This window comes from Pelobates fuscus, chromosome 4 (genome assembly GCF_036172605.1).
Source record: "Pelobates fuscus isolate aPelFus1 chromosome 4, aPelFus1.pri, whole genome shotgun sequence".
NCBI classification, from domain to species: Eukaryota; Metazoa; Chordata; class Amphibia; order Anura; family Pelobatidae; genus Pelobates; species Pelobates fuscus.
In genome coordinates, this window is record NC_086320.1 from 21,724,398 (window position 1) to 21,746,663 (window position 22,266).

A 22,266-nucleotide genomic window follows, 5' to 3' on the forward strand; every position below is an offset into this window, starting at 1 on the left:
GCCATTACAAAAGATGAGAGCGGAAAAGTGGGGGATTAGCTCAAATGGTAGAGCGCTCGCTTAGCATGTGAGAGGTAGCGGGATCGATGCTTCTTCTTTTAAATGAAGGGTGCTTAGTTGAACTTTTTGTTTACCTGGATGTCATTGCCACAGCAGCATGTTGCAAAATGTTTAACTGCTTACCTGATTCTTCAAAAATGTCCTACTTTGACATTTAGTGAACGCACGAATTACCATCGATAGCTCAGCTGGTAGAGCGGAGGACTGTAGTTGGTATATGATAGCAATCCTTAGGTCGCTGGTTCAATTCCGGCTCGAAGGACATGTGTTTTTCTCTCTTGTAGAGCAGAGGACTGTATGTTGCATGTCTGTATTTTATGTAATAAATGTAACCTTGTGTATTTTACTGTCTTTTTACTGCCATGTGCTTAATGGAGTTTTGCATCTGTCCTTGGAGATAATTGGATTACTTCCCAATTATCTCCAGGATAGAAGACTCTGTGGAACTGGTTTTGGGCAGAAAAGCCATGCTTCATTTGGTCACAAAGGACTACGATCTATCTTTTGAACCACAGGACCAATTTGTATGATTTTGACGTATGTTTGTATTTGGAGTATGCTGATTCTGAAAATGTAAGTTTTATGTGAATGTGATGCATACTTTTAAAGTTATGAATAATGTGGAAAAACTGTATTTCTCTGCTTGTGATAATTACATTACCCATTTTGTAATGGCACCCCTTTATGCCCAGGGTGCCATTACAAAAGATGAGAGCGGAAAAGTGGGGGATTAGCTCAAATGGTAGAGCGCTCGCTTAGCATGTGAGAGGTAGCGGGATCGATATTTCTTCTTTTAAATGAAGGGTGCTTAGTTGAACTTTTTGTTTACCTGGATGTCATTGCCACAGCAGCATGTTGCAAAATGTTTAACTGCTTACCTGATTCTTCAAAAATGTCCTACTTTGACATTTAGTGAACGCACGAATTACCATCGATAGCTCAGCTGGTAGAGCGGAGGACTGTAGTTGGTATATGATAGCAATCCTTAGGTCGCTGGTTCAATTCCGGCTCGAAGGACATGTGTTTTTCTCTCTTGTAGAGCAGAGGACTGTATGTTGCATGTCTGTATTTTATGTAATAAATGTAACCTTGTGTATTTTACTGTCTTTTTACTGCCATGTGCTTAATGGAGTTTTGCATCTGTCCTTGGAGATAATTGGATTACTTCCCAATTATCTCCAGGATAGAAGACTCTGTGGAACTGGTTTTGGGCAGAAAAGCCATGCTTCATTTGGTCACAAAGGACTACGATCTATCTTTTGAACCACAGGACCAATTTGTATGATTTTGACGTATGTTTGTATTTGGAGTATGCTGATTCTGAAAATGTAAGTTTTATGTGAATGTGATGCATACTTTTAAAGTTATGAATAATGTGGAAAAACTGTATTTCTCTGCTTGTGATAATTACATTACCCATTTTGTAATGGCACCCCTTTATGCCCAGGGTGCCATTACAAAAGATGAGAGCGGAAAAGTGGGGGATTAGCTCAAATGGTAGAGCGCTCGCTTAGCATGTGAGAGGTAGCGGGATCGATGCTTCTTCTTTTAAATGAAGGGTGCTTAGTTGAACTTTTTGTTTACCTGGATGTCATTGCCACAGCAGCATGTTGCAAAATGTTTAACTGCTTACCTGATTCTTCAAAAATGTCCTACTTTGACATTTAGTGAACGCACGAATTACCATCGATAGCTCAGCTGGTAGAGCGGAGGACTGTAGTTGGTATATGATAGCAATCCTTAGGTCGCTGGTTCAATTCCGGCTCGAAGGACATGTGTTTTTCTCTCTTGTAGAGCAGAGGACTGTATGTTGCATGTCTGTATTTTATGTAATAAATGTAACCTTGTGTATTTTACTGTCTTTTTACTGCCATGTGCTTAATGGAGTTTTGCATCTGTCCTTGGAGATAATTGGATTACTTCCCAATTATCTCCAGGATAGAAGACTCTGTGGAACTGGTTTTGGGCAGAAAAGCCATGCTTCATTTGGTCACAAAGGACTACGATCTATCTTTTGAACCACAGGACCAATTTGTATGATTTTGACGTATGTTTGTATTTGGAGTATGCTGATTCTGAAAATGTAAGTTTTATGTGAATGTGATGCATACTTTTAAAGTTATGAATAATGTGGAAAAACTGTATTTCTCTGCTTGTGATAATTACATTACCCATTTTGTAATGGCACCCCTTTATGCCCAGGGTGCCATTACAAAAGATGAGAGCAGAATAGTGGGGGATTAGCTCAAATGGTAGAGTGCTCGCTTAGCATGTGAGAGGTAGCGGGATCGATGCTTCTTCTTTTAAATGAAGGGTGCTTAGTTGAACTTTTTGTTTACCTGGATGTCATTGCCACAGCAGCATGTTGCAAAATGTTTAACTGCTTACCTGATTCTTCAAAAATGTCCTACTTTGACATTGAGTGAACTCATGAATTACCTTCGATAGTTCAGCTGGTAGAGCGGAGGACTGTAGTTGGTATATGATAGCAATCCTAAGGTCGCTGGTTCAATTCCGGCTCGAAGGACATGTGTTTTTCTCTCTTGTAGAGCAGAGGACTGTATGTTGCATGTCTGTATTTTATGTAATAAATGTAACCTTGTGTATTTTACTGTCTTTTTACTGCCATGTGCTTAATGGAGTTTTGCATCTGTCCTTGGAGATAATTGGATTACTTCCCAATTATCTCCAGGATAGAAGACTCTGTGGAACTGGTTTTGGGCAGAAAAGCCATGCTTCATTTGGTCACAAAGGACTACGATCTATCTTTTGAACCACAGGACCAATTTGTATGATTTTGACGTATGTTTGTATTTGGAGTATGCTGATTCTGAAAATGTAAGTTTTATGTGAATGTGATGCATACTTTTAAAGTTATGAATAATGTGGAAAAACTGTATTTCTCTGCTTGTGATAATTACATTACCCATTTTGTAATGGCACCCCTTTATGCCCAGGGTGCCATTACAAAAGATGAGAGCGGAAAAGTGGGGGATTAGCTCAAATGGTAGAGCGCTCGCTTAGCATGTGAGAGGTAGCGGGATCGATGCTTCTTCTTTTAAATGAAGGGTGCTTAGTTGAACTTTTTGTTTACCTGGATGTCATTGCCACAGCAGCATGTTGCAAAATGTTTAACTGCTTACCTGATTCTTCAAAAATGTCCTACTTTGACATTTAGTGAACGCACGAATTACCATCGATAGCTCAGCTGGTAGAGCGGAGGACTGTAGTTGGTATATGATAGCAATCCTTAGGTCGCTGGTTCAATTCCGGCTCGAAGGACATGTGTTTTTCTCTCTTGTAGAGCAGAGGACTGTATGTTGCATGTCTGTATTTTATGTAATAAATGTAACCTTGTGTATTTTACTGTCTTTTTACTGCCATGTGCTTAATGGAGTTTTGCATCTGTCCTTGGAGATAATTGGATTACTTCCCAATTATCTCCAGGATAGAAGACTCTGTGGAACTGGTTTTGGGCAGAAAAGCCATGCTTCATTTGGTCACAAAGGACTACGATCTATCTTTTGAACCACAGGACCAATTTGTATGATTTTGACGTATGTTTGTATTTGGAGTATGCTGATTCTGAAAATGTAAGTTTTATGTGAATGTGATGCATACTTTTAAAGTTATGAATAATGTGGAAAAACTGTATTTCTCTGCTTGTGATAATTACATTACCCATTTTGTAATGGCACCCCTTTATGCCCAGGGTGCCATTACAAAAGATGAGAGCAGAATAGTGGGGGATTAGCTCAAATGGTAGAGTGCTCGCTTAGCATGTGAGAGGTAGCGGGATCGATGCTTCTTCTTTTAAATGAAGGGTGCTTAGTTGAACTTTTTGTTTACCTGGATGTCATTGCCACAGCAGCATGTTGCAAAATGTTTAACTGCTTACCTGATTCTTCAAAAATGTCCTACTTTGACATTGAGTGAACTCATGAATTACCTTCGATAGTTCAGCTGGTAGAGCGGAGGACTGTAGTTGGTATATGATAGCAATCCTAAGGTCGCTGGTTCAATTCCGGCTCGAAGGACATGTGTTTTTCTCTCTTGTAGAGCAGAGGACTGTATGTTGCATGTCTGTATTTTATGTAATAAATGTAACCTTGTGTATTTTACTGTCTTTTTACTGCCATGTGCTTAATGGAGTTTTGCATCTGTCCTTGGAGATAATTGGATTACTTCCCAATTATCTCCAGGATAGAAGACTCTGTGGAACTGGTTTTGGGCAGAAAAGCCATGCTTCATTTGGTCACAAAGGACTACGATCTATCTTTTGAACCACAGGACCAATTTGTATGATTTTGACGTATGTTTGTATTTGGAGTATGCTGATTCTGAAAATGTAAGTTTTATGTGAATGTGATGCATACTTTTAAAGTTATGAATAATGTGGAAAAACTGTATTTCTCTGCTTGTGATAATTACATTACCCATTTTGTAATGGCACCCCTTTATGCCCAGGGTGCCATTACAAAAGATGAGAGCAGAATAGTGGGGGATTAGCTCAAATGGTAGAGTGCTCGCTTAGCATGTGAGAGGTAGCGGGATCGATGCTTCTTCTTTTAAATGAAGGGTGCTTAGTTGAACTTTTTGTTTACCTGGATGTCATTGCCACAGCAGCATGTTGCAAAATGTTTAACTGCTTACCTGATTCTTCAAAAATGTCCTACTTTGACATTGAGTGAACTCATGAATTACCTTCGATAGCTCAGCTGGTAGAGCGGAGGACTGTAGTTGGTATATGATAGCAATCCTAAGGTCGCTGGTTCAATTCCGGCTCGAAGGACATGTGTTTTTCTCTCTTGTAGAGCAGAGGACTGTATGTTGCATGTCTGTATTTTATGTAATAAATGTAACCTTGTGTATTTTACTGTCTTTTTACTGCCATGTGCTTAATGGAGTTTTGCATCTGTCCTTGGAGATAATTGGATTACTTCCCAATTATCTCCAGGATCGAAGACTCTGTGGAACTGGTTTTGGGCAGAAAAGCCATGCTTCATTTGGTCACAAAGGACTACGATCTATCTTTTGAACCACTGGACCAATTTGTATGATTTTGACGTATGTTTGTATTTGGAGTATGCTGATTCTGAAAATGTAAGTTTTATGTGAATGTGATGCATACTTTTAAAGTTATGAATAATGTGGAAAAACTGTATTTCTCTGCTTGTGGTAATTACATTACCCATTTTGTAATGGCACCCCTTTATGCCCAGGGTGCTATTATAAAAGATGAGAGCGGAAAAGTGGGGGATTAGCTCAAATGGTAAAGCGCTCGCTTAGCATGTGAGAGGTAGCGGGATCGATGCCCGCATTCTCCAGTGGCTGCTTCTTCTTTTAAATGAAGGGTGCTTAGACTGTATGTTGCATGTCTGTATTTTATGTAATAAATGTAACCTTGTGTATTTTACTGTCTTTTTACTGCCATGTGCTTAATGGAGTTTTGCATCTGTCCTTGGAGATAATTGGATTACTTCCCAATTATCTCCAGGATAGAAGACTCTGTGGAACTGGTTTTGGGCAGAAAAGCCATGCTTCATTTGGTCACAAAGGACTACGATCTATCTTTTGAACCACTGGACCAATTTGTATGATTTTGACGTATGTTTGTATTTGGAGTATGCTGATTCTGAAAATGTAAGTTTTATGTGAATGTGATGCATACTTTTAAAGTTATGAATAATGTGGAAAAACTGTATTTCTCTGCTTGTGATAATTACATTACCCATTTTGTAATGGCACCCCTTTATGCCCAGGGTGCCATTACAAAAGATGAGAGCGGAAAAGTGGGGGATTAGCTCAAATGGTAGAGCGCTCGCTTAGCATGTGAGAGGTAGCGGGATCGATGCCCGCATTCTCCAGTGGCTGCTTCTTCTTTTAAATGAAGGGTGCTTAGACTGTATGTTGCATGTCTGTATTTTATGTAATAAATGTAACCTTGTGTATTTTACTGTCTTTTTACTGCCATGTGCTTAATGGAGTTTTGCATCTGTCCTTTTTACTGCCATGTGCTTAATGGAGTTTTGCATCTGTCCTTGGAGATAATTGGATTACTTCCCAATTATCTCCAGGATAGAAGACTCTGTGGAACTGGTTTTGGGCAGAAAAGCCATGCTTCATTTGGTCACAAAGGACTACGATCTATCTTTTGAACCACTGGACCAATTTGTATGATTTTGACGTATGTTTGTATTTGGAGTATGCTGATTCTGAAAATGTAAGTTTTATGTGAATGTGATGCATACTTTTAAAGTTATGAATAATGTGGAAAAACTGTATTTCTCTGCTTGTGATAATTACATTACCCATTTTGTAATGGCACCCCTTTATGCCCAGGGTGCCATTACAAAAGATGAGAGCAGAATAGTGGGGGATTAGCTCAAATGGTAGAGTGCTCGCTTAGCATGTGAGAGGTAGCGGGATCGATGCTTCTTCTTTTAAATGAAGGGTGCTTAGTTGAACTTTTTGTTTACCTGGATGTCATTGCCACAGCAGCATGTTGCAAAATGTTTAACTGCTTACCTGATTCTTCAAAAATGTCCTACTTTGACATTGAGTGAACTCACGAATTACCTTCGATAGCTCAGCTGGTAGAGCGGAGGACTGTAGTTGGTATATGATAGCAATCCTAAGGTCGCTGGTTCAATTCCGGCTCGAAGGACATGTGTTTTTCTCTCTTGTAGAGCAGAGGACTGTATGTTGCATGTCTGTATTTTATGTAATAAATGTAACCTTGTGTATTTTACTGTCTTTTTACTGCCATGTGCTTAATGGAGTTTTGCATCTGTCCTTGGAGATAATTGGATTACTTCCCAATTATCTCCAGGATCGAAGACTCTGTGGAACTGGTTTTGGGCAGAAAAGCCATGCTTCATTTGGTTACAAAGGACTACGATCTATCTTTTGAACCACTGGACCAATTTGTATGATTTTGACGTATGTTTGTATTTGGAGTATGCTGATTCTGAAAATGTAAGTTTTATGTGAATGTGATGCATACTTTTAAAGTTATGAATAATGTGGAAAAACTGTATTTCTCTGCTTGTGATAATTACATTACCCATTTTGTAATGGCACCCCTTTATGCCCAGGGTGCTATTATAAAAGATGAGAGCGGAAAAGTGGGGGATTAGCTCAAATGGTAAAGCGCTCGCTTAGCATGTGAGAGGTAGCGGGATCGATGCCCGCATTCTCCAGTGGCTGCTTCTTCTTTTAAATGAAGGGTGCTTAGACTGTATGTTGCATGTCTGTATTTTATGTAATAAATGTAACCTTGTGTATTTTACTGTCTTTTTACTGCCATGTGCTTAATGGAGTTTTGCATCTGTCCTTGGAGATAATTGGATTACTTCCCAATTATCTCCAGGATAGAAGACTCTGTAGAACTGGTTTTGGGCAGAAAAGCCATGCTTCATTTGGTCACAAAGGACTACGATCTATCTTTTGAACCACTGGACCAATTTGTATGATTTTGACGTATGTTTGTATTTGGAGTATGCTGATTCTGAAAATGTAAGTTTTATGTGAATGTGATGCATACTTTTAAAGTTATGAATAATGTGGAAAAACTGTATTTCTCTGCTTGTGATAATTACATTACCCATTTTGTAATGGCACCCCTTTATGCCCAGGGTGCTATTATAAAAGATGAGAGCGGAAAAGTGGGGGATTAGCTCAAATGGTAAAGCGCCCGCTTAGCATGTGAGAGGTAGCGGGATCGATGCCCGCATTCTCCAGTGGCTGCTTCTTCTTTTAAATGAAGGGTGCTTAGACTGTATGTTGCATGTCTGTATTTTATGTAATAAATGTAACCTTGTGTATTTTACTGTCTTTTTACTGCCATGTGCTTAATGGAGTTTTGCATCTGTCCTTGGAGATAATTGGATTACTTCCCAATTATCTCCAGGATCGAAGACTCTGTGGAACTGGTTTTGGGCAGAAAAGCCATGCTTCATTTGGTTACAAAGGACTACGATCTATCTTTTGAACCACTGGACCAATTTGTATGATTTTGACGTATGTTTGTATTTGGAGTATGCTGATTCTGAAAATGTAAGTTTTATGTGAATGTGATGCATACTTTTAAAGTTATGAATAATGTGGAAAAACTGTATTTCTCTGCTTGTGATAATTACATTACCCATTTTGTAATGGCACCCCTTTATGCCCAGGGTGCCATTACAAAAGATGAGAGCAGAATAGTGGGGGATTAGCTCAAATGGTAGAGTGCTCGCTTAGCATGTGAGAGGTAGCGGGATCGATGCTTCTTCTTTTAAATGAAGGGTGCTTAGTTGAACTTTTTGTTTACCTGGATGTCATTGCCACAGCAGCATGTTGCAAAATGTTTAACTGCTTACCTGATTCTTCAAAAATGTCCTACTTTGACATTGAGTGAACTCACAAATTACCTTCGATAGCTCAGCTGGTAGAGCGGAGGACTGTAGTTGGTATATGATAGCAATCCTTAGGTCGCTGGTTCAATTCCGGCTCGAAGGACATGTGTTTTTCTCTCTTGTAGAGCAGAGGACTGTATGTTGCATGTCTGTATTTTATGTAATAAATGTAACCTTGTGTATTTTACTGTCTTTTTACTGCCATGTGCTTAATGGAGTTTTGCATCTGTCCTTGGAGATAATTGGATTACTTCCCAATTATCTCCAGGATCGAAGACTCTGTGGAACTGGTTTTGGGCAGAAAAGCCATGCTTCATTTGGTTACAAAGGACTACGATCTATCTTTTGAACCACTGGACCAATTTGTATGATTTTGACGTATGTTTGTATTTGGAGTATGCTGATTCTGAAAATGTAAGTTTTATGTGAATGTGATGCATACTTTTAAAGTTATGAATAATGTGGAAAAACTGTATTTCTCTGCTTGTGATAATTACATTACCCATTTTGTAATGGCACCCCTTTATGCCCAGGGTGCTATTATAAAAGATGAGAGCGGAAAAGTGGGGGATTAGCTCAAATGGTAAAGCGCTCGCTTAGCATGTGAGAGGTAGCGGGATCGATGCCCGCATTCTCCAGTGGCTGCTTCTTCTTTTAAATGAAGGGTGCTTAGACTGTATGTTGCATGTCTGTATTTTATGTAATAAATGTAACCTTGTGTATTTTACTGTCTTTTTACTGCCATGTGCTTAATGGAGTTTTGCATCTGTCCTTGGAGATAATTGGATTACTTCCCAATTATCTCCAGGATAGAAGACTCTGTAGAACTGGTTTTGGGCAGAAAAGCCATGCTTCATTTGGTCACAAAGGACTACGATCTATCTTTTGAACCACTGGACCAATTTGTATGATTTTGACGTATGTTTGTATTTGGAGTATGCTGATTCTGAAAATGTAAGTTTTATGTGAATGTGATGCATACTTTTAAAGTTATGAATAATGTGGAAAAACTGTATTTCTCTGCTTGTGATAATTACATTACCCATTTTGTAATGGCACCCCTTTATGCCCAGGGTGCCATTACAAAAGATGAGAGCAGAATAGTGGGGGATTAGCTCAAATGGTAGAGTGCTCGCTTAGCATGTGAGAGGTAGCGGGATCGATGCTTCTTCTTTTAAATGAAGGGTGCTTAGTTGAACTTTTTGTTTACCTGGATGTCATTGCCACAGCAGCATGTTGCAAAATGTTTAACTGCTTACCTGATTCTTCAAAAATGTCCTACTTTGACATTGAGTGAACTCACAAATTACCTTCGATAGCTCAGCTGGTAGAGCGGAGGACTGTAGTTGGTATATGATAGCAATCCTTAGGTCGCTGGTTCAATTCCGGCTCGAAGGACATGTGTTTTTCTCTCTTGTAGAGCAGAGGACTGTATGTTGCATGTCTGTATTTTATGTAATAAATGTAACCTTGTGTATTTTACTGTCTTTTTACTGCCATGTGCTTAATGGAGTTTTGCATCTGTCCTTGGAGATAATTGGATTACTTCCCAATTATCTCCAGGATCGAAGACTCTGTGGAACTGGTTTTGGGCAGAAAAGCCATGCTTCATTTGGTTACAAAGGACTACGATCTATCTTTTGAACCACTGGACCAATTTGTATGATTTTGACGTATGTTTGTATTTGGAGTATGCTGATTCTGAAAATGTAAGTTTTATGTGAATGTGATGCATACTTTTAAAGTTATGAATAATGTGGAAAAACTGTATTTCTCTGCTTGTGATAATTACATTACCCATTTTGTAATGGCACCCCTTTATGCCCAGGGTGCTATTATAAAAGATGAGAGCGGAAAAGTGGGGGATTAGCTCAAATGGTAAAGCGCTCGCTTAGCATGTGAGAGGTAGCGGGATCGATGCCCGCATTCTCCAGTGGCTGCTTCTTCTTTTAAATGAAGGGTGCTTAGACTGTATGTTGCATGTCTGTATTTTATGTAATAAATGTAACCTTGTGTATTTTACTGTCTTTTTACTGCCATGTGCTTAATGGAGTTTTGCATCTGTCCTTGGAGATAATTGGATTACTTCCCAATTATCTCCAGGATAGAAGACTCTGTAGAACTGGTTTTGGGCAGAAAAGCCATGCTTCATTTGGTCACAAAGGACTACGATCTATCTTTTGAACCACTGGACCAATTTGTATGATTTTGACGTATGTTTGTATTTGGAGTATGCTGATTCTGAAAATGTAAGTTTTATGTGAATGTGATGCATACTTTTAAAGTTATGAATAATGTGGAAAAACTGTATTTCTCTGCTTGTGATAATTACATTACCCATTTTGTAATGGCACCCCTTTATGCCCAGGGTGCCATTACAAAAGATGAGAGCGGAAAAGTGGGGGATTAGCTCAAATGGTAGAGCGCTCGCTTAGCATGTGAGAGGTAGCGGGATCGATGCCCGCATTCTCCAGTGGCTGCTTCTTCTTTTAAATGAAGGGTGCTTAGACTGTATGTTGCATGTCTGTATTTTATGTAATAAATGTAACCTTGTGTATTTTACTGTCTTTTTACTGCCATGTGCTTAATGGAGTTTTGCATCTGTCCTTGGAGATAATTGGATTACTTCCCAATTATCTCCAGGATAGAAGACTCTGTGGAACTGGTTTTGGGCAGAAAAGCCATGCTTCATTTGGTCACAAAGGACTACGATCTATCTTTTGAACCACTGGACCAATTTGTATGATTTTGACGTATGTTTGTATTTGGAGTATGCTGATTCTGAAAATGTAAGTTTTATGTGAATGTGATGCATACTTTTAAAGTTATGAATAATGTGGAAAAACTGTATTTCTCTGCTTGTGATAATTACATTACCCATTTTGTAATGGCACCCCTTTATGCCCAGGGTGCCATTACAAAAGATGAGAGCGGAAAAGTGGGGGATTAGCTCAAATGGTAGAGCGCTCGCTTAGCATGTGAGAGGTAGCGGGATCGATGCCCGCATTCTCCAGTGGCTGCTTCTTCTTTTAAATGAAGGGTGCTTAGACTGTATGTTGCATGTCTGTATTTTATGTAATAAATGTAACCTTGTGTATTTTACTGTCTTTTTACTGCCATGTGCTTAATGGAGTTTTGCATCTGTCCTTGGAGATAATTGGATTACTTCCCAATTATCTCCAGGATAGAAGACTCTGTGGAACTGGTTTTGGGCAGAAAAGCCATGCTTCATTTGGTCACAAAGGACTACGATCTATCTTTTGAACCACTGGACCAATTTGTATGATTTTGACGTATGTTTGTATTTGGAGTATGCTGATTCTGAAAATGTAAGTTTTATGTGAATGTGATGCATACTTTTAAAGTTATGAATAATGTGGAAAAACTGTATTTCTCTGCTTGTGATAATTACATTACCCATTTTGTAATGGCACCCCTTTATGCCCAGGGTGCCATTACAAAAGATGAGAGCGGAAAAGTGGGGGATTAGCTCAAATGGTAGAGCGCTCGCTTAGCATGTGAGAGGTAGCGGGATCGATGCCCGCATTCTCCAGTGGCTGCTTCTTCTTTTAAATGAAGGGTGCTTAGACTGTATGTTGCATGTCTGTATTTTATGTAATAAATGTAACCTTGTGTATTTTACTGTCTTTTTACTGCCATGTGCTTAATGGAGTTTTGCATCTGTCCTTTTTACTGTCATGTGCTTAATGGAGTTTTGCATCTGTCCTTGGAGATAATTGGATTACTTCCCAATTATCTCCAGGATAGAAGACTCTGTGGAACTGGTTTTGGGCAGAAAAGCCATGCTTCATTTGGTCACAAAGGACTACGATCTATCTTTTGAACCACTGGACCAATTTGTATGATTTTGACGTATGTTTGTATTTGGAGTATGCTGATTCTGAAAATGTAAGTTTTATGTGAATGTGATGCATACTTTTAAAGTTATGAATAATGTGGAAAAACTGTATTTCTCTGCTTGTGATAATTACATTACCCATTTTGTAATGGCACCCCTTTATGCCCAGGGTGCCATTACAAAAGATGAGAGCAGAATAGTGGGGGATTAGCTCAAATGGTAGAGTGCTCGCTTAGCATGTGAGAGGTAGCGGGATCGATGCTTCTTCTTTTAAATGAAGGGTGCTTAGTTGAACTTTTTGTTTACCTGGATGTCATTGCCACAGCAGCATGTTGCAAAATGTTTAACTGCTTACCTGATTCTTCAAAAATGTCCTACTTTGACATTGAGTGAACTCACGAATTACCTTCGATAGCTCAGCTGGTAGAGCGGAGGACTGTAGTTGGTATATGATAGCAATCCTAAGGTCGCTGGTTCAATTCCGGCTCGAAGGACATGTGTTTTTCTCTCTTGTAGAGCAGAGGACTGTATGTTGCATGTCTGTATTTTATGTAATAAATGTAACCTTGTGTATTTTACTGTCTTTTTACTGCCATGTGCTTAATGGAGTTTTGCATCTGTCCTTGGAGATAATTGGATTACTTCCCAATTATCTCCAGGATAGAAGACTCTGTAGAACTGGTTTTGGGCAGAAAAGCCATGCTTCATTTGGTCACAAAGGACTACGATCTATCTTTTGAACCACTGGACCAATTTGTATGATTTTGACGTATGTTTGTATTTGGAGTATGCTGATTCTGAAAATGTAAGTTTTATGTGAATGTGATGCATACTTTTAAAGTTATGAATAATGTGGAAAAACTGTATTTCTCTGCTTGTGATAATTACATTACCCATTTTGTAATGGCACCCCTTTATGCCCAGGGTGCCATTACAAAAGATGAGAGCGGAAAAGTGGGGGATTAGCTCAAATGGTAGAGCGCTCGCTTAGCATGTGAGAGGTAGCGGGATCGATGCCCGCATTCTCCAGTGGCTGCTTCTTCTTTTAAATGAAGGGTGCTTAGACTGTATGTTGCATGTCTGTATTTTATGTAATAAATGTAACCTTGTGTATTTTACTGTCTTTTTACTGCCATGTGCTTAATGGAGTTTTGCATCTGTCCTTGGAGATAATTGGATTACTTCCCAATTATCTCCAGGATAGAAGACTCTGTGGAACTGGTTTTGGGCAGAAAAGCCATGCTTCATTTGGTCACAAAGGACTACGATCTATCTTTTGAACCACTGGACCAATTTGTATGATTTTGACGTATGTTTGTATTTGGAGTATGCTGATTCTGAAAATGTAAGTTTTATGTGAATGTGATGCATACTTTTAAAGTTATGAATAATGTGGAAAAACTGTATTTCTCTGCTTGTGATAATTACATTACCCATTTTGTAATGGCACCCCTTTATGCCCAGGGTGCCATTACAAAAGATGAGAGCGGAAAAGTGGGGGATTAGCTCAAATGGTAGAGCGCTCGCTTAGCATGTGAGAGGTAGCGGGATCGATGCCCGCATTCTCCAGTGGCTGCTTCTTCTTTTAAATGAAGGGTGCTTAGACTGTATGTTGCATGTCTGTATTTTATGTAATAAATGTAACCTTGTGTATTTTACTGTCTTTTTACTGCCATGTGCTTAATGGAGTTTTGCATCTGTCCTTTTTACTGCCATGTGCTTAATGGAGTTTTGCATCTGTCCTTGGAGATAATTGGATTACTTCCCAATTATCTCCAGGATAGAAGACTCTGTGGAACTGGTTTTGGGCAGAAAAGCCATGCTTCATTTGGTCACAAAGGACTACGATCTATCTTTTGAACCACTGGACCAATTTGTATGATTTTGACGTATGTTTGTATTTGGAGTATGCTGATTCTGAAAATGTAAGTTTTATGTGAATGTGATGCATACTTTTAAAGTTATGAATAATGTGGAAAAACTGTATTTCTCTGCTTGTGATAATTACATTACCCATTTTGTAATGGCACCCCTTTATGCCCAGGGTGCCATTACAAAAGATGAGAGCAGAATAGTGGGGGATTAGCTCAAATGGTAGAGTGCTCGCTTAGCATGTGAGAGGTAGCGGGATCGATGCTTCTTCTTTTAAATGAAGGGTGCTTAGTTGAACTTTTTGTTTACCTGGATGTCATTGCCACAGCAGCATGTTGCAAAATGTTTAACTGCTTACCTGATTCTTCAAAAATGTCCTACTTTGACATTGAGTGAACTCACGAATTACCTTCGATAGCTCAGCTGGTAGAGCGGAGGACTGTAGTTGGTATATGATAGCAATCCTAAGGTCGCTGGTTCAATTCCGGCTCAAAGGACATGTGTTTTTCTCTCTTGTAGAGCAGAGGACTGTATGTTGCATGTCTGTATTTTATGTAATAAATGTAACCTTGTGTATTTTACTGTCTTTTTACTGCCATGTGCTTAATGGAGTTTTGCATCTGTCCTTGGAGATAATTGGATTACTTCCCAATTATCTCCAGGATCGAAGACTCTGTGGAACTGGTTTTGGGCAGAAAAGCCATGCTTCATTTGGTCACAAAGGACTATGATCTATCTTTTGAACCACTGGACCAATTTGTATGATTTTGACGTATGTTTGTATTTGGAGTATGCTGATTCTGAAAATGTAAGTTTTATGTGAATGTGATGCATACTTTTAAAGTTATGAATAATGTGGAAAAACTGTATTTCTCTGCTTGTGGTAATTACATTACCCATTTTGTAATGGCACCCCTTTATGCCCAGGGTGCTATTATAAAAGATGAGAGCGGAAAAGTGGGGGATTAGCTCAAATGGTAAAGCGCTCGCTTAGCATGTGAGAGGTAGCGGGATCGATGCCCGCATTCTCCAGTGGCTGCTTCTTCTTTTAAATGAAGGGTGCTTAGACTGTATGTTGCATGTCTGTATTTTATGTAATAAATGTAACCTTGTGTATTTTACTGTCTTTTTACTGCCTTTTCCTCATGGAGTTTTGCATCTGTCCTTGGAGATAATTGGATTACTTCCCAATTATCTCCAGGATAGAAGACTCTGTGGAACTGGTTTTGGGCAGAAAAGCCATGCTTCATTTGGTCACAAAGGACTACGATCTATCTTTTGAACCACTGGACCAATTTGTATGATTTTGACGTATGTTTGTATTTGGAGTATGCTGATTCTGAAAATGTAAGTTTTATGTGAATGTGATGCATACTTTTAAAGTTATGAATAATGTGGAAAAACTGTATTTCTCTGCTTGTGATAATTACATTACCCATTTTGTAATGGCACCCCTTTATGCCCAGGGTGCCATTACAAAAGATGAGAGCGGAAAAGTGGGGGATTAGCTCAAATGGTAGAGCGCTCGCTTAGCATGTGAGAGGTAGCGGGATCGATGCCCGCATTCTCCAGTGGCTGCTTCTTCTTTTAAATGAAGGGTGCTTAGACTGTATGTTGCATGTCTGTATTTTATGTAATAAATGTAACCTTGTGTATTTTACTGTCTTTTTACTGCCATGTGCTTAATGGAGTTTTGCATCTGTCCTTTTTACTGCCATGTGCTTAATGGAGTTTTGCATCTGTCCTTGGAGATAATTGGATTACTTCCCAATTATCTCCAGGATAGAAGACTCTGTGGAACTGGTTTTGGGCAGAAAAGCCATGCTTCATTTGGTCACAAAGGACTACGATCTATCTTTTGAACCACTGGACCAATTTGTATGATTTTGACGTATGTTTGTATTTGGAGTATGCTGATTCTGAAAATGTAAGTTTTATGTGAATGTGATGCATACTTTTAAAGTTATGAATAATGTGGAAAAACTGTATTTCTCTGCTTGTGATAATTACATTACCCATTTTGTAATGGCACCCCTTTATGCCCAGGGTGCTATTATAAAAGATGAGAGCGGAAAAGTGGGGGATTAGCTTAAATGGTAATGCGCTCGCTTAGCATGTGAGAGGTAGCGGGATCGATGCCCGCATTCTCCAGTGGCTGCTTCTTCTTTTAAATGAAGGGTGCTTAGACTGTATGTTGCATGTCTGTATTTTATGTAATAAATGTAACCTTGTGTATTTTACTGTCTTTTTACTGCCATGTGCTTAATGGAGTTTTGCATCTGTCCTTTTTACTGCCATGTGCTTAATGGAGTTTTGCATCTGTCCTTGGAGATAATTGGATTACTTCCCAATTATCTCCAGGATAGAAGACTCTGTGGAACTGGTTTTGGGCAGAAAAGCCATGCTTCATTTGGTCACAAAGGACTACGATCTATCTTTTGAACCACTGGACCAATTTGTATGATTTTGACGTATGTTTGTATTTGGAGTATGCTGATTCTGAAAATGTAAGTTTTATGTGAATGTGATGCATACTTTTAAAGTTATGAATAATGTGGAAAAACTGTATTTCTCTGCTTGTGATAATTACATTACCCATTTTGTAATGGCACCCCTTTATGCCCAGGGTGCCATTACAAAAGATGAGAGCAGAATAGTGGGGGATTAGCTCAAATGGTAGAGTGCTCGCTTAGCATGTGAGAGGTAGCGGGATCGATGCTTCTTCTTTTAAATGAAGGGTGCTTAGTTGAACTTTTTGTTTACCTGGATGTCATTGCCACAGCAGCATGTTGCAAAATGTTTAACTGCTTACCTGATTCTTCAAAAATGTCCTACTTTGACATTGAGTGAACTCACGAATTACCTTCGATAGCTCAGCTGGTAGAGCGGAGGACTGTAGTTGGTATATGATAGCAATCCTAAGGTCGCTGGTTCAATTCCGGCTCGAAGGACATGTGTTTTTCTCTCTTGTAGAGCAGAGGACTGTATGTTGCATGTCTGTATTTTATGTAATAAATGTAACCTTGTGTATTTTACTGTCTTTTTACTGCCATGTGCTTAATGGAGTTTTGCATCTGTCCTTGGAGATAATTGGATTACTTCCCAATTATCTCCAGGATCGAAGACTCTGTGGAACTGGTTTTGGGCAGAAAAGCCATGCTTCATTTGGTTACAAAGGACTACGATCTATCTTTTGAACCACTGGACCAATTTGTATGATTTTGACGTATGTTTGTATTTGGAGTATGCTGATTCTGAAAATGTAAGTTTTATGTGAATGTGATGCATACTTTTAAAGTTATGAATAATGTGGAAAAACTGTATTTCTCTGCTTGTGATAATTACATTACCCATTTTGTAATGGCACCCCTTTATGCCCAGGGTGCTATTATAAAAGATGAGAGCGGAAAAGTGGGGGATTAGCTCAAATGGTAAAGCGCTCGCTTAGCATGTGAGAGGTAGCGGGATCGATGCCCGCATTCTCCAGTGGCTGCTTCTTCTTTTAAATGAAGGGTGCTTAGACTGTATGTTGCATGTCTGTATTTTATGTAATAAATGTAACCTTGTGTATTTTACTGTCTTTTTACTGCCATGTGCTTAATGGAGTTTTGCATCTGTCCTTTTTACTGCCATGTGCTTAATGGAGTTTTGCATCTGTCCTTGGAGATAATTGGATTACTTCCCAATTATCTCCAGGATCGAAGACTCTGTGGAACTGGTTTTGGGCAGAAAAGCCATGCTTCATTTGGTTACAAAGGACTACGATCTATCTTTTGAACCACTGGACCAATTTGTATGATTTTGACGTATGTTTGTATTTGGAGTATGCTGATTCTGAAAATGTAAGTTTTATGTGAATGTGATGCATACTTTTAAAGTTATGAATAATGTGGAAAAACTGTATTTCTCTGCTTGTGATAATTACATTACCCATTTTGTAATGGCACCCCTTTATGCCCAGGGTGCCATTACAAAAGATGAGAGCAGAATAGTGGGGGATTAGCTCAAATGGTAGAGTGCTCGCTTAGCATGTGAGAGGTAGCGGGATCGATGCTTCTTCTTTTAAATGAAGGGTGCTTAGTTGAACTTTTTGTTTACCTGGATGTCATTGCCACAGCAGCATGTTGCAAAATGTTTAACTGCTTACCTGATTCTTCAAAAATGTCCTACTTTGACATTGAGTGAACTCACAAATTACCTTCGATAGCTCAGCTGGTAGAGCGGAGGACTGTAGTTGGTATATGATAGCAATCCTTAGGTCGCTGGTTCAATTCCGGCTCGAAGGACATGTGTTTTTCTCTCTTGTAGAGCAGAGGACTGTATGTTGCATGTCTGTATTTTATGTAATAAATGTAACCTTGTGTATTTTACTGTCTTTTTACTGCCATGTGCTTAATGGAGTTTTGCATCTGTCCTTGGAGATAATTGGATTACTTCCCAATTATCTCCAGGATAGAAGACTCTGTGGAACTGGTTTTGGGCAGAAAAGCCATGCTTCATTTGGTCACAAAGGACTACGATCTATCTTTTGAACCACTGGACCAATTTGTATGATTTTGACGTATGTTTGTATTTGGAGTATGCTGATTCTGAAAATGTAAGTTTTATGTGAATGTGATGCATACTTTTAAAGTTATGAATAATGTGGAAAAACTGTATTTCTCTGCTTGTGATAATTACATTACCCATTTTGTAATGGCACCCCTTTATGCCCAGGGTGCCATTACAAAAGATGATAGCGGAATAGTGGGGGATTAGCTCAAATGGTAGAGTGCTCGCTTAGCATGTGAGAGGTAGCGGAATCGATGCTTCTTCTTTTAAATGAAGGGTGCTTAGTTGAACTTTTTGTTTACCTGGATGTCATTGCCACAGCAGCATGTTGCAAAATGTTTAACTGCTTACCTGATTCTTCAAAAATGTCCTACTTTGACATTGAGTGAACTCACGAATTACCTTCGATAGCTCAGCTGGTAGAGCGGAGGACTGTAGTTGGTATATGATAGCAATCCTAAGGTCGCTGGTTCAATTCCGGCTCGAAGGACATGTGTTTTTCTCTCTTGTAGAGCAGAGGACTGTATGTTGCATGTCTGTATTTTATGTAATAAATGTAACCTTGTGTATTTTACTGTCTTTTTACTGCCATGTGCTTAATGGAGTTTTGCATCTGTCCTTGGAGATAATTGGATTACTTCCCAATTATCTCCAGGATCGAAGACTCTGTGGAACTGGTTTTGGGCAGAAAAGCCATGCTTCATTTGGTCACAAAGGACTACGATCTATCTTTTGAACCACTGGACCAATTTGTATGATTTTGACGTATGTTTGTATTTGGAGTATGCTGATTCTGAAAATGTAAGTTTTATGTGAATGTGATGCATACTTTTAAAGTTATGAATAATGTGGAAAAACTGTATTTCTCTGCTTGTGATAATTACATTACCCATTTTGTAATGGCACCCCTTTATGCCCAGGGTGCCATTACAAAAGATGAGAGCAGAATAGTGGGGGATTAGCTCAAATGGTAGAGTGCTCGCTTAGCATGTGAGAGGTAGCGGGATCGATGCTTCTTCTTTTAAATGAAGGGTGCTTAGTTGAACTTTTTGTTTACCTGGATGTCATTGCCACAGCAGCATGTTGCAAAATGTTTAACTGCTTACCTGATTCTTCAAAAATGTCCTACTTTGACATTGAGTGAACTCACAAATTACCTTTGATAGCTCAGCTGGTAGAGCGGAGGACTGTAGTTGGTATATGATAGCAATCCTTAGGTCGCTGGTTCAATTCCGGCTCGAAGGACATGTGTTTTTCTCTCTTGTAGAGCAGAGGACTGTATGTTGCATGTCTGTATTTTATGTAATAAATGTAACCTTGTGTATTTTACTGTCTTTTTACTGCCATGTGCTTAATGGAGTTTTGCATCTGTCCTTGGAGATAATTGGATTACTTCCCAATTATCTCCAGGATCGAAGACTCTGTGGAACTGGTTTTGGGCAGAAAAGCCATGCTTCATTTGGTTACAATGGACTACGATCTATCTTTTGAACCACTGGACCAATTTGTATGATTTTGACGTATGTTTGTATTTGGAGTATGCTGATTCTGAAAATTTAAGTTTTATGCGAATGTGATGCATACTTTTAAAGTTATGAATAATGTGGAAAAACTGTATTTCTCTGCTTGTGATAATTACATTACCCATTTTGTAATGGCACCCCTTTATGCCCAGGGTGCCATTACAAAAGATGAGAGCAGAATAGTGGGGGATTAGCTCAAATGGTAGAGTGCTCGCTTAGCATGTGAGAGGTAGCGGGATCGATGCTTCTTCTTTTAAATGAAGGGTGCTTAGTTGAACTTTTTGTTTACCTGGATGTCATTGCCACAGCAGCATGTTGCAAAATGTTTAACTGCTTACCTGATTCTTCAAAAATGTCCTACTTTGACATTGAGTGAACTCACAAATTACCTTCGATAGCTCAGCTGGTAGAGCGGAGGACTGTAGTTGGTATATGATAGCAATCCTTAGGTCGCTGGTTCAATTCCGGCTCGAAGGACATGTGTTTTTCTCTCTTGTAGAGCAGAGGACTGTATGTTGCATGTCTGTATTTTATGTAATAAATGTAACCTTGTGTATTTTACTGTCTTTTTACTGCCATGTGCTTAATGGAGTTTTGCATCTGTCCTTGGAGATAATTGGATTACTTCCCAATTATCTCCAGGATAGAAGACTCTGTGGAACTGGTTTTGGGCAGAAAAGCCATGCTTCATTTGGTCACAAAGGACTACGATCTGTCTTTTGAACCACTGGACCAATTTGTATGATTTTGACGTATGTTTGTATTTGGAGTATGCTGATTCTGAAAATGTAAGTTTTATGTGAATGTGATGCATACTTTTAAAGTTATGAATAATGTGGAAAAACTGTATTTCTCTGCTTGTGATAATTACATTACCCATTTTGTAATGGCACCCCTTTATGCCCAGGGTGCTATTATAAAAGATGAGAGCGGAAAAGTGGGGGATTAGCTCAAATGGTAAAGCGCTCGCTTAGCATGTGAGAGGTAGCGGGATCGATGCCCGCATTCTCCAGTGGCTGCTTCTTCTTTTAAATGAAGGGTGCTTAGACTGTATGTTGCATGTCTGTATTTTATGTAATAAATGTAACCTTGTGTATTTTACTGTCTTTTTACTGCCATGTGCTTAATGGAGTTTTGCATCTGTCCTTGGAGATAATTGGATTACTTCCCAATTATCTCCAGGATAGAAGACTCTGTAGAACTGGTTTTGGGCAGAAAAGCCATGCTTCATTTGGTCACAAAGGACTACGATCTATCTTTTGAACCACTGGACCAATTTGTATGATTTTGACGTATGTTTGTATTTGGAGTATGCTGATTCTGAAAATGTAAGTTTTATGTGAATGTGATGCATAATTTTAAAGTTATGAATAATGTGGAAAAACTGTATTTCTCTGCTTGTGATAATTACATTACCCATTTTGTAATGGCACCCCTTTATGCCCAGGGTGCCATTACAAAAGATGAGAGCGGGAAAGTGGGGGATTAGCTCAAATGGTAGAGCGCTCGCTTAGCATGTGAGAGGTAGCGGGATCGATGCCCGCATTCTCCAGTGGCTGCTTCTTCTTTTAAATGAAGGGTGCTTAGACTGTATGTTGCATGTCTGTATTTTATGTAATAAATGTAACCTTGTGTATTTTACTGTCTTTTTACTGCCATGTGCTTAATGGAGTTTTGCATCTGTCCTTGGAGATAATTGGATTTCTTCCCAATTATCTCCAGGATAGAAGACTCTGTGGAACTGGTTTTGGGCAGAAAAGCCATGCTTCATTTGGTCACAAAGGACTACGATCTATCTTTTGAACCACTGGACCAATTTGTATGATTTTGACGTATGTTTGTATTTGGAGTATGCTGATTCTGAAAATGTAAGTTTTATGTGAATGTGATGCATACTTTTAAAGTTATGAATAATGTGGAAAAACTGTATTTCTCTGCTTGTGATAATTACATTACCCATTTTGTAATGGCACCCCTTTATGCCCAGGGTGCCATTACAAAA

At 39.0% G+C, this 22,266-nt stretch overlaps 4 non-coding genes across 4 annotated transcripts; all 4 read left to right on the plus strand.

Annotated features, from left to right (window-relative positions):
* The first annotated feature begins 8,473 nt into the window (after positions 1–8,473).
* TRNAY-GUA (transfer RNA tyrosine (anticodon GUA)) lies at positions 8,474–8,562 on the plus strand. The gene is given in 2 exon segments: positions 8,474–8,510; positions 8,527–8,562. It is a non-coding gene; the product is annotated as a tRNA-Tyr (tRNA).
* Positions 8,563–9,768: 1,206 nt separating this feature from the next.
* On the plus strand, positions 9,769–9,857 carry TRNAY-GUA (transfer RNA tyrosine (anticodon GUA)). Its single transcript is given in 2 exon segments — positions 9,769–9,805; positions 9,822–9,857. It is a non-coding gene; the product is annotated as a tRNA-Tyr (tRNA).
* Positions 9,858–18,387: 8,530 nt separating this feature from the next.
* TRNAY-GUA (transfer RNA tyrosine (anticodon GUA)) lies at positions 18,388–18,476 on the plus strand. Its single transcript is given in 2 exon segments — positions 18,388–18,424; positions 18,441–18,476. It is a non-coding gene; the product is annotated as a tRNA-Tyr (tRNA).
* A 2,176-nt stretch (positions 18,477–20,652) lies between these two features.
* Positions 20,653–20,741, plus strand: TRNAY-GUA (transfer RNA tyrosine (anticodon GUA)). The gene is given in 2 exon segments: positions 20,653–20,689; positions 20,706–20,741. It is a non-coding gene; the product is annotated as a tRNA-Tyr (tRNA).
* The last annotated feature ends 1,525 nt before the right edge of the window (positions 20,742–22,266 follow it).